Here is a 14,938-nt window from a genome sequence, read left to right on the forward strand (position 1 = left end):
CATCTAGACTGAAGCAAAAGATGAAAATTTGTACGAAGGCATAGACATTTGAGTCTTGAAGAGATTCCTAGAATCACTTGTTATGTAAATAAAACTGCCTTTTCCTGCTGCCACTTACTTTATTTTTCCCAGGTGCATTTTGCCTTTTTCTTGCTCTAAGGTATCATCTGTGAGATCTATAATGATAGAGTTTTGTTATTTTTAGATTATCAAACAGTTCACGTTGCAATTTTTTTGTGTAAAAAAGTAAAGTAAAACTTGCTCAAATAGGTGCTTGTAATTTGGAAATCTGCCCATACCGTACAAGTATTTCAGTCCTGACACATTCAGTGCACTTTTACAAACAAATTTTTTGTATAAAGAGGAACAAGCTTAATGTGAAACTGGAAAGCAAATCTTAGAACATACCTAATAATTCATTGTATAATGTGGAAAAGAGCCTATACAGTACTACTGTATTACAGTTTATTAGTTATCCATGACTCTACTAGGACGTTACTTTTAACACCTCTGTTAAGCGGCACAAAACCAAGAGAAGAGGTCCATCACAGCGCAGCGCTGCGGGTGTGGACCTAGAATGGCTCTGCTCTGTGCAACTATGCGTAAGTTACACTCAATGTCGGGACAGTACATCAAAGGAACACTGTTTTATTGTGCACTGCCCTCAAAATCGCTAACAATATGACGTGAAAAGTGCAGAAAAATGGCCAAGGAAAGACTCACTGTACTGCTGTGTGGATACATATTAGGTGAAATGGAAAAGCCACTGGTGATTGGACAGGTGGCAAAACAGCATTGTTTCAATGACATAGACATCAGTAAGCTTTCAGTCATATGGTGAAGCAATAAAAAGGCATGGATGGTGAATGGTCTTATGGGAGAATGGCTGGGCTCTTTCAATGCCAAAATGAAAAAAGGTAATCGCTAAGTTCACTTTTTCCTAGACAATGCAACCTGCCACCTGAAAGTAACATTATCATACATGAAATTGGCTTGGTCCCCTCCAGATTCAACCAGCCCCGCACAACACATGGGTCAGGGGTTATTTACACATTCAAGTGTCATTATTGGTGATTACTGATGCAATCTCTTATTCTTAGTATTGAAGAAGCCCAAAGTGTGTTTGCTCTTGCACGTTCAGTTTCTGTCCTGGATGCAGTAAATTGGATTGGCTTTGCAGTAAAGGAATTAAAACCCAAAACTGTCACCAAGGGCTTCAACGAAGCGGGATTTGGGGTTCAAGAACAAGATGCTTCTGTGGCCATCAAAGTTCAAGAAAATGCAGCAACAATTGCTGGATTAATGAAAATGTGAAACATTTTATGTAGTGCAGATGATTACATTCAAAGTAATGACTTTCTATCAACTCACTCCACTTTCACTTCAGCCACAGATTTAATGGAAATCCACAACACTGAGGATGACAAAGAAGAAGAAAAGGAAGAAGAAGAGGAGCAAAATGATGTCCCTATAACAATTAATATGCCTGAAGAAGCCATTGCATGCATAAATGACGTTATGCAATTTGCAGTACACATAAATTCTCCCAACTTGTGGGAACTATTGTATGGTGCAAAAAATTGCCTAGGAAAAACAATTTTGAACAGGAAATTAAAACAAGTTCCCCTCCTTGTTATTTGGCAAAGAAAGTGAAATGTAAAGCAAATAAATGGGGGATTAATAAACAAATTTAAAGTTCGAATAAAAGTATAGAAATGCCATGCTATTTATCAATTAGATCAATTAGTGTAATAGTCCAGTGTTCTATTGTCCAATATACAGTAAATGAACATCTACTGTGCTGGAGTGAAAGTATGTAAATACAGTATATGCATAATTAAAAATTTTTACTGTAGCGTCAAACGGGGTGATTTCAGACATTTTTGTCATTGTTTTGATTGTAACTTTCGTATATATTGTTAGATTAAACTGATTGTTATGGAAGTGGTAGGGTATATGTGTAACAAATAAAATATCCCAGAACCAGAAAGTGTATGTGTAGGTATATTTAACCGAGGCAGTTAAATAAAGTGTCCAAAGTCACCCTATGGATTGGGGTGATTTTGAACACATGTGGTTTTTAAATCTCTGTCTGAAGTTACAGTATATAGATGGTGAATTCGGACAGTTACTGCCTTTTTTTAAATTCTACATGCTTTTCATTTGATTTTGGTGACATTTTACACATTTTAAGGTAGCCCTTTGTTACAAATAAGTGATACGGAACGATGGTTTCATCATAGTTGATCATGTTGCTAGGTGAGAGATTTTCCAGCTTTGCCTTGATATTGGAGAAAAACATCTTAACAGTCTCTTTGTTCACTTCTGCATGAGCTCGTTTAATATTTTCGCTTAAGCGAACGGAAAGATCTTCTGACTGTCATTTGAGGAATAAATGCACCCATTCTTCTCCTGGCAAATTATTACAAAATTTCTTCTCTTTTTGGCCAGATTTATCAAGGTAGCCTTTAACTAAATATCTAATACCCAATTTAATGAAGGAAAATCCCCAATGTGCAGCCCTGCAGATACTTTGCTTCAACATTTCTTCTTCTTCTTTATTTAGCACTGGCTGTCCTCCCATTTTTTTCAGATGTGCTTCCTGCACTTTATTTTGTATGTTTGATTTAGGTATAACATACAAATCACATGCTTTTCTGAACGATAATTTACCACTCTGAATATCACTAATAAGTTTATCTAAAAGTTCTGGGTCATAATCACACCATATTGTAGCACCTATCCTGTTCTTATACGTTCTTGGCATTGTCTGAAATCACCCCACACAGTACACAGTTCTACAAAAACCATCGTTATTTTATATCCTTGCAGGAGAAAGTCGACAAATTTGCACAGAAATTGTCTCAATGCTGTTAGCTACGGAGCACGTTGACAATTAGGGTTACAATAACTTCCCGCTCGACGCACCAATAGAAAGTTGCCACTTTACGATAATGCGTGGATTTTTAACACTGAGACTGTTCATCGGTTATTCACCTAGGGAAACAATTGACCCAAAATAAAAGTTGTGGAAAGTGATAAATGCAATCTTGTTCTTAAAATAACTGGTGCATGGACGTTATGCAGTGGCAAAGAGCAAATAAGCCATACTGTCTGAATTCGCCCCAGTGTCCAAAATCACCCTGTTTGACGGTACTTTTGTGCATGATACCTGACAAAATTTTATGTAGCCCAGTGAGTTTTGAGTAATCTGGAAACTTGTTGCATTTGGAGAATTATTTTAGTCCCAGGTGATTCCATTTTGAGCAAGTTTTACTGTAATTACTTACCATTTGTTGTGATTTGCCTTTCCTCTCATCTGGTCTGGAAGTCGCACTACCACTTTATTAGCAACATATAGGCACAATTTTGAGTTCCGACATTTTTCACAGTGTTCACCATGTTTCTCCTTCTTTTTTATGATGTACTATTATTCTTTTGCCATTCGATATAACTATTTTTTCAAACCATTTGCTTTTAACTATGTAAATATTGTAACTTCATTACATGCTTATTTGTGGGTAATAAAGTAGTAATACGACCCCCAAACCAGATGAGAGAAGAAGCAGATCACAGCAGATTGTAAGTAATTCACAAAAATTGTGCTGTGAACAGTTTGATAATTTATAAAAAAGAAACTGTATAATTATGATCCCACTGATGATGCCTTAGAGCAAGAAGGAGGTCAAATGTGTCTGGGAAAAAGAAATTAAGTGGCAGCGGGAAAAGACAGTTTTATTTACAAAACAAGTGTGTCTGTGCTTGCTGCGGAAGATGAACATGTGAACAAACTTATTGTCTCTAGAACCATGTAGTTTCATTTAATTAAAGCATCTGTGCCTTGGTTTCAGGCAGGATTGACTGTTTCATTTGATGCTGAAGTGCTGTTCCAATAATTTGGAGAGCCTCTGCAATGTTGTTTGAGTTTAGGGGGAATATCAAGTGGGGTAATGTGTGAATGGGAATTTCGAGTAAGGAGGGAGGTAGCTGTGCAAAGTCACTGCACCTGGGTAGTGTAGTGGTTAGTGAATCTGCCTTGGGAGGGGTGAAAAGCCATTGGAATTATCGACAATCAACTTAACAACTCCAACAATTGTGGATTTGACAATAATGTCAGTTCTTTTTTAATGTTTCATATGTCAATATCTTTCCACATTACATACACCCTCAAGATTAAGATGCCATTGGAACTGTCACCAGTCAAGGTAGCAACACCAAAAATTTTGTTTCAATACCAATATCCTAGATATTAAGCCACATATGTGCTGTAGGAGTGCTAGGAGTGTCCAAAAGTTTCTTTCTGTTTTTCATTCTTTTCTACGAATATACTCTGCAAGCCACTGTACAGGGCATGGTGGAGGGTACCTTGTACAACTACTAGTCATTTCCTTCCTTGTTCCAATCGCAAATAAAGCAAGGGAAAAATGACTATCTATATGACTCCACGTGAGCCCTAATTCCTTCATATCTTATCTTTGTTCTCCTCATGAAAAATATATGTAGGTAGCAACAGAATCATCCCCCAGTCAGCTTCAAATGCCAGTTCTCCAAATTTTCTCAATAGTGTTCCTCAAAAATAACGTCACCTTCCCTCCAGGGATTCCTGTTTAAGTTCCCAAAACATCTCTGTAACACTTGCATGTCATTCAAAGCTACAGCTAACATATGTAGCAGCCCACCTCTGAATTGTGTCAACATCTTTCTTTAATCTGACCTGGTATGTATAACAAACACTGGAGCAGTACTCAAGAATAGGTCATATGTGGTCTCATTTCTAGATGAAGCACACTTTCCCAAAATTCTCTCAATAAACCACAGTCAATCCTTCACCTTCCCTACCACAATCCTCACATGCTCATTCCCTTACATATAACTCAGGTATTTAAACAATGTGACTGTCAAGCAGGACACTTCTAATGCTGTATCTGAAAATTAGAGATATGTTTTTTCCTACTCATCCACATTAACTTGCATTTTCCTACATTTAGAGCTAGCTGCTCTTCATCACACCAAATAGAAATTTTGTCTAACAAGGGGGGGCCGCCAATTGTGAAATTCAGATTCGATTCATATTGCGCATAATAAAAGCTCATGGCCAGAGGTGTAATGTGGCAAAGCACCAAGATGCACTTCTCAGCCATTGCCGAGAAAATCGACAGTTAAAAGAAATCGTTGCGGTGAAATACTCTCTACGATTAATAATTTTCCACAGCGTCGTGGCGCAGCGGTAAGCGCTCGGGTTCGTAATCCGAAGATCGCCGGATCGAATCTCGCGCCATGCAATTTTTTTATTAGTTTTTTGTAATTCTAATATATATATATATATATATATATATATATATATATATATATATATATATAAAAACAAAGATGATGAGGTAACTTACCGAACGAAAGCGCTGGCAGGTCGATAGACACACAAACAAACACAAACATACACACAAAATTCAAGCTTTCGCAACAAACTGTTGCCTCATCAGGAAAGAGGGAAGGAGAGGGAAAGACGGAAGGAAGTGGGTTTTAAGGGTGAGGGTAAGGAGTCATTCGCACTAGGGACCGCACCTACCTTCTTGCAAAGTTAGCAGGCAACTACGCTGTTATGCAGCGGCTCGTTTCGGCCCATTCAACATCTGTCCTTCAAGTGTAACGAGCGAGTAACGGAGTTTATATTTCATACCTGCCACAGCAAATTAGTGTTCGCGGGGTCTCTATTCTAATTCTAACGTTTGACTTACACTACACATATTCGTTTCGGAATATCGTTTCTACGTCTTCCGTTAACTATACGTGGTTAACATTATGAAGACAATTAATAACATTTGTGAAATACAACTTTGTTTGCGGAAAACATAATGATGTTCAAAGTCGCCAGTTTTTCCACGAGAAACGACTTTCAACAACTTATTGTATGCATAATTGTTGCAACGGATTGCCGGGAATTATATGTATATATATATATATATATATATATATATATATATATATATATATATATATATATCTGTGTGTGTGTGTGTGTGTGTGTGTGTGTGTGTGTGTGTGTGTGTGTGTGTGTATACACATTTGAATTACAAAAAACAAATACTAAAAAAAAATAAAAAGGTTGCATGGCGCGAGATTCGATCCGGCGAACTTCGAATTACGAACCCGAGCGCTTACCGCTGCACCACGACGCCATAGAAAATTTTTAATCGTAGAGAGTACTTCACCGCAACGGTTTCTTTTAACTGTTGATTTTCTCGACAACGGCTGAGAAGTGCATCTTGGTGCTTTGCCACATTACACCTCTGGCCATGAGCTTTTATTATGCGCAGTATGAATGGAATCTGAATTTCACAATTGGCGGCCTCCCCTTGTAAGTCATCTCATATCCTCCTACAGTCACTCATCTTCAACACCTTCCTGTATGTCACAGCATGATTAAAAAGCAACTGTAGATTGCTGCCCACCTTGTAAGCCAGATGATATGTCTATAGAAAATAATAGCAGTCCTCTCGCACTTCCGTGGGCCACTCCTGACGATACCTTTGTCTCTGATGAACACTCACCATCAAGGAGAACATACTGGGTCCTATTACTTAAGAAGTCTTCAGGCCGTTCACACATCTGGGAACCTATTCCAATGCTTTCCAGACATCTAGAAATATGGAACCTGCCCATTGCCCTTCATTCATAGTTCGCAGTACATCATGTGAGAAAAGGGCAAGCTGATTTCCACACAAGCAACGGCGAGCTGATCTCCACACAAGCAATGCTTTTTAAAAGCATGGTGATTTATGGACAAGAGGTTCTTGTAATCATGAAAATGTGTAATACTGGAACTGAGAATATGTTCAAGGATTCTACAACAAACCAATTTTTGCGGGTCCATTTGTTTACCCTTCTTATGTACTGGAGTCCCCCGACTGGGATTTTGTGCTGCACAAGAGATCTGCAATAAATGCAAGCTAAGTAAGGGGTCAATACTGTAAAGTACTCCTTGTAAAACCAAATTGGAATTCATCCTGGCCTGGTGATGTATTTATTTTCAACTCTTTCAGTTGTTTCTCTGCACCAGGAACGCTTATTACTATGTCATCTATATAAAAGTTTCTTCGATGGTCAAATTATGGTATATTTGTACATTTCTACTGCATAAATGATTTCTTAAATGTGAAATTTAAACTTTTGTCTTTCATTTTTCTATCTTCAAATGCCACACTAGAGCTGTCAGTGAGGGACTGGATGGATGTGTAAGACCCACTTAACAATTTTATATAGGACCAGAATTTTCTTGAGTTTTGACAAAAACTGACAGTGTAGTATGAAGTATGACAGTGGCAGTTGTTGCCTGCTTCATGCATAGATCTTTCCACAGACACATGAATCTCTACTGACATTTGACTGTCATCATTTTCACATTATCTTTTGAACAGTGAGTGCGACAGCCTTTGCTTCTCAGTATTTTCCAGATTTCATTATTAAACCAAGATGACTTTTTTCTGTCCTTAATCGATTTACTAGGCACATAGTTTTCCAAACTATGATTTACAATCTTTTTGAGCTTTGCCCATAATTCCTCTGCATCCATCTTACTGGAACTAAGTTATATCAATTCACTGTCTACTCCTTCTAACAGAAGGAGAACAGCCTTCTAACAGAAGAAGAACAGCTTTCTTGACTGATTTATTAACTTTCATAACCATATTGCTATGATGACATCGTGATCACTAATCCCTGTCTCTATGGTATGCTGTCAATAATGTCCAGCATGTGTATAGCCACAAGGTCTAACATATTTCCATTGCATATTAGCTGCCAAACTAGCTTCTCAACTAGATTTCAGAAAAGGTGTTCAAAAGTGCTTTCCAAGACTGTCCGTCTGTACTCCTTGCTATGAACCCATTGATGTCCCAAACTGTACTTGCTGGGTTAAAGTCACCTTTCAACTAGTATTGCATTATGTACTACTGATTGCAGACTTTCTTTGAATGACTCTAGAACTATCACAGCAGAACCAGGTGACTGGTAAAAACAGCCAACAATTAGCTTGATGTCACCTAGTTTTGTTATAGGCAACCAGATTACTTCATGTCACACTCAACTTCAACCTCGATAGAGACAATATATTTGTCAACTGCAGTGAACACTCCTCCTCCTATAATGTCCAGTCTGTCTTTCTGATATGTCCTATGACTTGCTAAATATCTCAGAAGTTTCTACTTTGTGTTTCAGCCAGCTCTCAGTCCCAAGAATAATTTGAGCATGCAGGACTTTCCTAGAGTGCAGCGAATTCGGGAACTTTGTTGTGAATACTTTGACAGTCTACTGATAAAATTTTGACAGTTGATGGGTTTTTACTCTGAACATGGTCTGACATCCCCTTCTGTATATCAGCTGGTGAGTGTTCATCAGAGTACCTCAAATCATTGCCTAGCCTAAAAAAAACCTATGTGTACTCTACAAGTACTCAGCTACTTGAGTACCTGAGTAGCTACTATCTTCATGTTGTGTACTCCTGACCTGTCAAGTGTAGTCCTACAATACAGGTCTGGAAATCTGCAGCCAAGACTGTCACAGAGTGTACAAAGCCTTTGGTTCAGACACTCCACTCAGTTCCAAAAGAAAGAACACCAATCAACTCTGGCAACAATGCTGCAAATTGCATGCTCTTCTTGCCCCTGTGCGCAAGGCCAACAGCCTTTACCACTTCTGGCAGCTGCTCATATGAACTGAGAAAGGCACCAAAACCCATGCAGCAGATATCACTGATGCCAATGTGAGCCACATTTGCAGACGACTGCATCGTGCACTCTCGATAGCCACAGGCAAGGCTGCCTCTACATCTTGGCTGACGTCACCTGGCAGGGTAAGAGAAGGACAGGAGGAGGCACTTGCCCCCTGGCCTCCTCGCCTCTTGAATCTGAAGTACAGAGTTTTCATTCATTACAAAATTCCCATACACTTCTAGAAGTGATTTCTCATGATTCTGCAAATTCTTTCATTTAGCCAGCTGCAACATAAAAGATAAAAATGGCAATTTTAAAGTCTTGTGACCCCCCCCCCCCCCTGCCCCTCTTGGATAAGGATACATTTCTGTTGATAATGCCCACGCCACCACCCATACCTCCAGGGTTAAAAAATGTCATCAGAACTTTAACCAATGAACTTAACGAAACTGATAACTGAGTTCAATGCTAATATCAGTTGTTTTTTTTTTTTTTACTATTACATTTCCTTATGAATCACACAGACCCACTCCTCATTCCTTAAGCATGTTTTACTCCAGCATCAGTTACTTTTTCCAGATAGTAAGTCATACACATTCCAAGTTGGATAAAAATGCTCCAAGCATTCCAAAGTTATGTTATCATTTTACAGATTTCCCCATCTCCACCTTCCATTCCCATGAGTGCTGCAGATATTCTAGTCCTATGTTACTTTTCTCCAGGTGGTTTTCTGCAGAATGTGTAAGATTGTTGCACATTGGTTTGAAGCAAGGAAGAGACTCAGCCAAGCAGAAAAAAGTAAAAAATGGACCCACATGATCATATTGGTTTTGGTGGAAAGAGCTATACCTTCTATCTTCTATCTATCTGTTCCAGCTCCTACATATGTACAAATTGAAGTCTTCCTCCATGGTTTTCTGCCTGGATTCTCAGCCTAATCTCATGAAATGCTGTATGGATTTTGATACAGTTTTTACTAATACACTCCTGGAAATGGAAAAAAGAACACATTGACGCCGGTGTGTCAGACCCACCATACTTGCTCCGGACACTGCGAGAGGGCTGTACAAGCAATGATCACACGCACGGCACAGTGGACACACCAGGAATCGCGGTGTTGGCCGTCAAATGGCGCTAGCTGCGCAGCATTTGTGCACCGCCGCCGTCAGTGTCAGCCAGTTTGCCGTGGCATACGGAGCTCCATCGCAGTCTTTAACACTGGTAGCATGCCGCGACAGCGTGGACGTGAACCGTATGTGCAGTTGACGGACTTTGAGTGAGGGCGTATAGTGGGCATGTGGGAGGCCGGGTGGACGTACCGCCGAATTGCTCAACACGTGGGTCGTGAGGTCTCCGCAGTACATCGATGTTGTTGCCAGTGGTCGGCGGAAGGTGCACGTGCCCGTCGACCTGGGACAGGACCGCAGCGACGCACGGATGCACGCCAAGACCGTAGGATCCTATGCAGTGCCGTAGGGGACCGCACCGCCACTTCCCAGCAAATTAGGGACACTGTTGCTCCTGGGGTATCGGCGAGGACCATTCGCAACCATCTCCATGAAGCTGGGCTACGGTCCCGCACACCGTTAGGCCGTCTTCCGCTCACACCCCAACATCGTGCAGCCCGCCTCCAGTGGTGTCGCGACAGGCGTGAATGGAGGGACGAATGGAGATGTGTCGTCTTCAGCGATGAGAGTCGCTTCTGCCTTGGTGCCAATGATGGTCGTATGCGTGTTTGGCGCCATGCAGGTGAGAGCCACAATCAGGACTGCATACGACCGAGGCACACAGGGCCAACACCCGGCATCATGGTGTGGGGAGCGATCTCCTACACTGGCCGTACACCACTGGTGATCGTCGAGGGGACACTGAATAGTGCACGGTACATCCAAACCGTCATCGAACCCATCGTTCTACCATTCCTAGACCAGCAAGGGAACTGCTGTTCCAACAGGACAATGCACGTCCGCATGTATCCCGTGCCACCCAACGTGCTCTAGAAGGTGTAAGTCAACTACCCTGGCCAGCAAGATCTCCGGATCTGTCCCCCATTGAGCATGTTTGGGACTGGATGAAGCGTCGTCTCACGTGGTCTGCACGTCCAGCACGAACGCTGGTCCAACTGAGGCGCCATGTGGAAATGGCATGGCAAGCCGTTCCACAGGACTACATCCAGCATCTCTACGATCGTCTCCATGGGAGAATAGCAGCCTGCATTGCTGCGAAAGGTGGATATACACTGTACTAGTGCCGACATTGTGCATGCTCTGTTGCCTGTGTCTATGTGCCTGTGGGTCTGTCAGTGTGATCATGTGATGTATCTGACCCCAGGAATGTGTCAATAAAGTTTCCCCTTCCTGGGACAATGAATTCATGGTGTTCTTATTTCAGTTTCCAGGAGTGTAGAAAGACTGATTTCAAGGAAGGTTTATGAATGAAATTTACACGTATTTCATGAAAATTCAAACTGTAATGATCCAAAGTCTCTAGCCACTGTGAAAAATCATACCATTGCCATTTACTCTCAAATGACAGAACTCTTTGGAATTGCGTAGATCAGACAAATGCAATCTACCAGTGTTATGTGGTAGAGGTTGCTTTGTACCAGAGCTACATGACAGAAGATGCTTCATACCTCTACTGTCAAAATGTTGGGCAAAAATAAATGTTTAATGTCAGTGGTAGGCACAAAATTTCATCTGAAATTCATACCTCTACCCTCAATGTGTTGGCAAAAATGCATGTTTAAAGTTGGTGGAAGGCATAAAACGTCGTCCAACATCATACTGAATGCTTTCTCTGAAAATTATTTTGAACAATTAGTTCAGGAGCCCACATGAAGTGTAAGTGGTAGTGAAAAAATATTTGACTTCTTAGTAACAAATAATCCAGGGCACATAGGGTGCATCATGACAGATACAGGGATTAGTGACCGCAAGGTCTTTGTAACAAGACTGAATACCGTAACATTAAACTACACCAAGAATAAACACACAATATATCCATTTCAAAAAGCAGATAAAAATTTGCTTGAGACCTTCATAAGAGACAGTCTCTATTCCTTCCAATCTGACTATGTAACCATAGACCAGATGCAGTTTACATTCAGAGAAACAGTATCTATGACAATGCAGAGATATATGCCAAATAATTTAATAAGAGAGGGTGCTGATCCACTATGGTACACAAAACAAGTCAGAACACTGTTGCAGACTCAAAAAAAAAAAAAAAAAAAAGAATAGCAAACTTTAAAAGAATGCAAAAGCTGCAAGATTGGTGTGTTTTACTGAAGCTCAAAACTTAGCATGGACATCAATGTAAGATGCTTTAATAGTTTTCACAGTGAAACTCTGTTCAAAAATCTGCCAGAAAATCCAAATAGGTTCTGGTAGTATGTAAAGTACACCAGCAGCAAGACACAAATCAATCCATACCTCCACTGTGCAATAGCAGTGGTAATGTTACTGATGACAGTGCCACTAAAGAAGATTTGACAAAAAGGCAGGAAAGCTGCACAGATCACATCAATACTCAAGAAGGAAAATAGGACTAATCAGCTGAACTACAGATCCATATCACCAATGCCAAATTGCAGTAGTGATTTTGGAACATATACTGTGTTTTAACATTACGAATTTTATCAAAATTAAAAGATTTATTGATAAATAACTAACATGGGTACAAAAAATATCTTTCTTGTCATAACTAACTAGTTCTTGATTCACCAAAAGTAATGAGTGGTGTTGACACGGAATCTCAGATTGATTCCATATTTTTAGATTTCCAGAAGGCTTTTGACACCATTCCTCAAAAGTGACTTCTAATTACATTGCATGCCTACACAGTATTGTTTCAGTTGTGTGACTGGATTTGCGATTTCCTGTCAGAAAGGTCACACTTTGTAGTAATTGATGGAAAGCCATCATGTAAAACAGGCGTGATACGTGGCATTCCCCTGGGAAGTGTTACAGATCCTCTGCTGTTTCTCATGTATATAAATTAGTTAAGAGATAATCTGAGTGGCCCTCTTAGATTGTTTGCAGATGATGCCGTAATTTACCATCATCAGATCATCAAAACCAATTGCAAAATTATTTAGACATTTAGAGGAGATACCTGTGTGGTGCAAAGTACGTCAATTGACTTTAAATAATGAAAAGTGTAAAGCCATCTTCATGAGTACTAAAATGAATCTGCTAAATATCGGTTACATGATAAAGTCACACAAAACTAAAGGCTGTGAATTCAACTGAATACTTAGCAATCACATTTAAAAATAACTTAAATTGAAACTATCACATAGACAATGTTGTGGGGAAAGCGAACCATAGACTGCAATTTATTTGCAGAACACATAAAAGTTGCAATAAATCTGCAAAAGAGATTGCCTACATTATACTTGTCCATCCTCTACTGAATTGTTGCTGCATGGTGTGGGATCCACATCAGATGTGATTTATGGAGGACACTGAGAAAGTTCAAAAAGGGCAGCTCATTTTGTATTATTGCAAAATAGGTGATAGGGCCACTTGTATGATACAGAAACTGGGGTGGTAATCATTAAAACAAAGGTGTTTTTCACTGTGGCATGATATTCTCATGAAACTCAACTTTCTCCTCTGAATATGAAAATATTTTGTTTGTGCCCAAATACATATGGAGATATGATCATTGTCATAAGATAACAGAAACCAGAACGATTTAAGTGTTCAGTTTTTCTCACATACTTTTCTAGAGTGGCACAGTAGAGAAGTAGCTTGAAGGTGGTCCGGTGAACCGTCTGCCTGCCACTGAATTGTGAATTGCAGAGTAGTCATATAGATGTGGATGTAATGTAGATGTTGGCTGACTGAGGGCACTTCATACTTCATTGTATGGCAGACAGTGCTCCATAGTCATGTTACTTTGTAGACATTTGTGCCAATATTGTATGTCAGAGGGCAATTCTTACCAATTTTATGTGGCAGAGGGTGCTCCACACCAATTAAGTGTTGCAGAAGGTGCTTTGTGCAAATTTTAGATGGCAGAGGGTGCTTCATACCAATATTGTGTGGCAACAGGTGCGTTCACTGATGTTGATGGTAGAGGGTGTTTCATACAAATATTGCATGGCAGAGGGTGTTTCGAAGAATTGTTGTTGCATGAGGGAGGGTGCTTCATACCAGTGTTGTATGACCGAGGGTACATTTCTACCTAAGTTATGAAGCAAAGATGCTTTGCACCAGGGTGCTTCAAAGTGATGTTACATTGTGGAGACTGCTTTGTGGCAGTAGTATGTAATAGAGGGTGCTTCTTACCAGGTTACATGACAGAGGGTGCTCAGTAAAAGTGTTGCATGGCCAACAGCATATCGTACCAATGCTGCATTGTGGAGAATGCTTCTTATCAGTTTTAGTGTTTTATAATGATGCTTCAACGCAGAGAGTACTTTGTACCGATGTTCCATGGCAAAAGAGGTTCATACAAAGTTTGTGTGGCAAAGGCTGCAATGCACCATGTTGGAAGGAGGAGGGAGCTCCACATTGATTAAGCATGGAAAGGGGTGTTTGACCCAGTGCGGCATGGCAGAGGAAGCTTTGTACCATTGTTGTGTGGTAGGGAGTGCTTCTTTGAACATTCTTTAGTTTCTTAAGCATTACTAAGATAAGTACAAAAAAATATTTCCAGACAGTAGTTGACAGCCAAAACTGGGTGCAGTACCATGGTTTCCTGGAAACCCACTTCAGTAGTAGAGAGAAACACATCCCGCAAAACTCTCACAACACACCACACCCCGTCAAGGTTTATGCATCCCAGGACAACTGGGAATTTTTTAGGATTCAAGGAATTTTTCATTGTTAAGTTTTCAATTAAATTTTTCTGATTTTGACTGGTAAGAACTGATACTCCAACAAAGAATTTTACTTTAGACTGCTACTGTAGCAATAAAACATAAAAGAGATAAAAACAACTTAAATCTTAAGTTGCATAGAAAATGCTCCAATACAAGAACAAAACACGATGTGCACACAAATGTCTGCCAACAGCAAAATGTGTCAAAGGCTTTAGGATGAAGACTATGTGCAATGTTTTGTAACAACAAACTGCTTTCAATGAGCATGACATTACATCTGTTTAGGAAATTTCTAACAGTTCACAGGAAAATAATAGGAACGGTGATTTGAGAAGCTTTATTTTCAAAGTAAATTTCCTTTCATACAAGGTGAATTACCTTATCTGTGATGATGTAC

General features: G+C 39.9%; 1 protein-coding gene across 1 annotated transcript in view; it reads left to right on the forward strand.

Annotated features, from left to right (window-relative positions):
- Nucleotides 1-14,938, forward strand: part of LOC126482033 (dynein axonemal heavy chain 6-like) — a 1,073,010-nt gene that overhangs the window by 764,674 nt on the left and 293,398 nt on the right. The gene's annotated exons all lie outside the window — the stretch shown is intronic.

The sequence above is a fragment of the Schistocerca serialis genome, chromosome 5 (genome assembly GCF_023864345.2).
Source record: "Schistocerca serialis cubense isolate TAMUIC-IGC-003099 chromosome 5, iqSchSeri2.2, whole genome shotgun sequence".
Lineage (NCBI taxonomy): Eukaryota > Metazoa > Arthropoda > Insecta > Orthoptera > Acrididae > Schistocerca > Schistocerca serialis.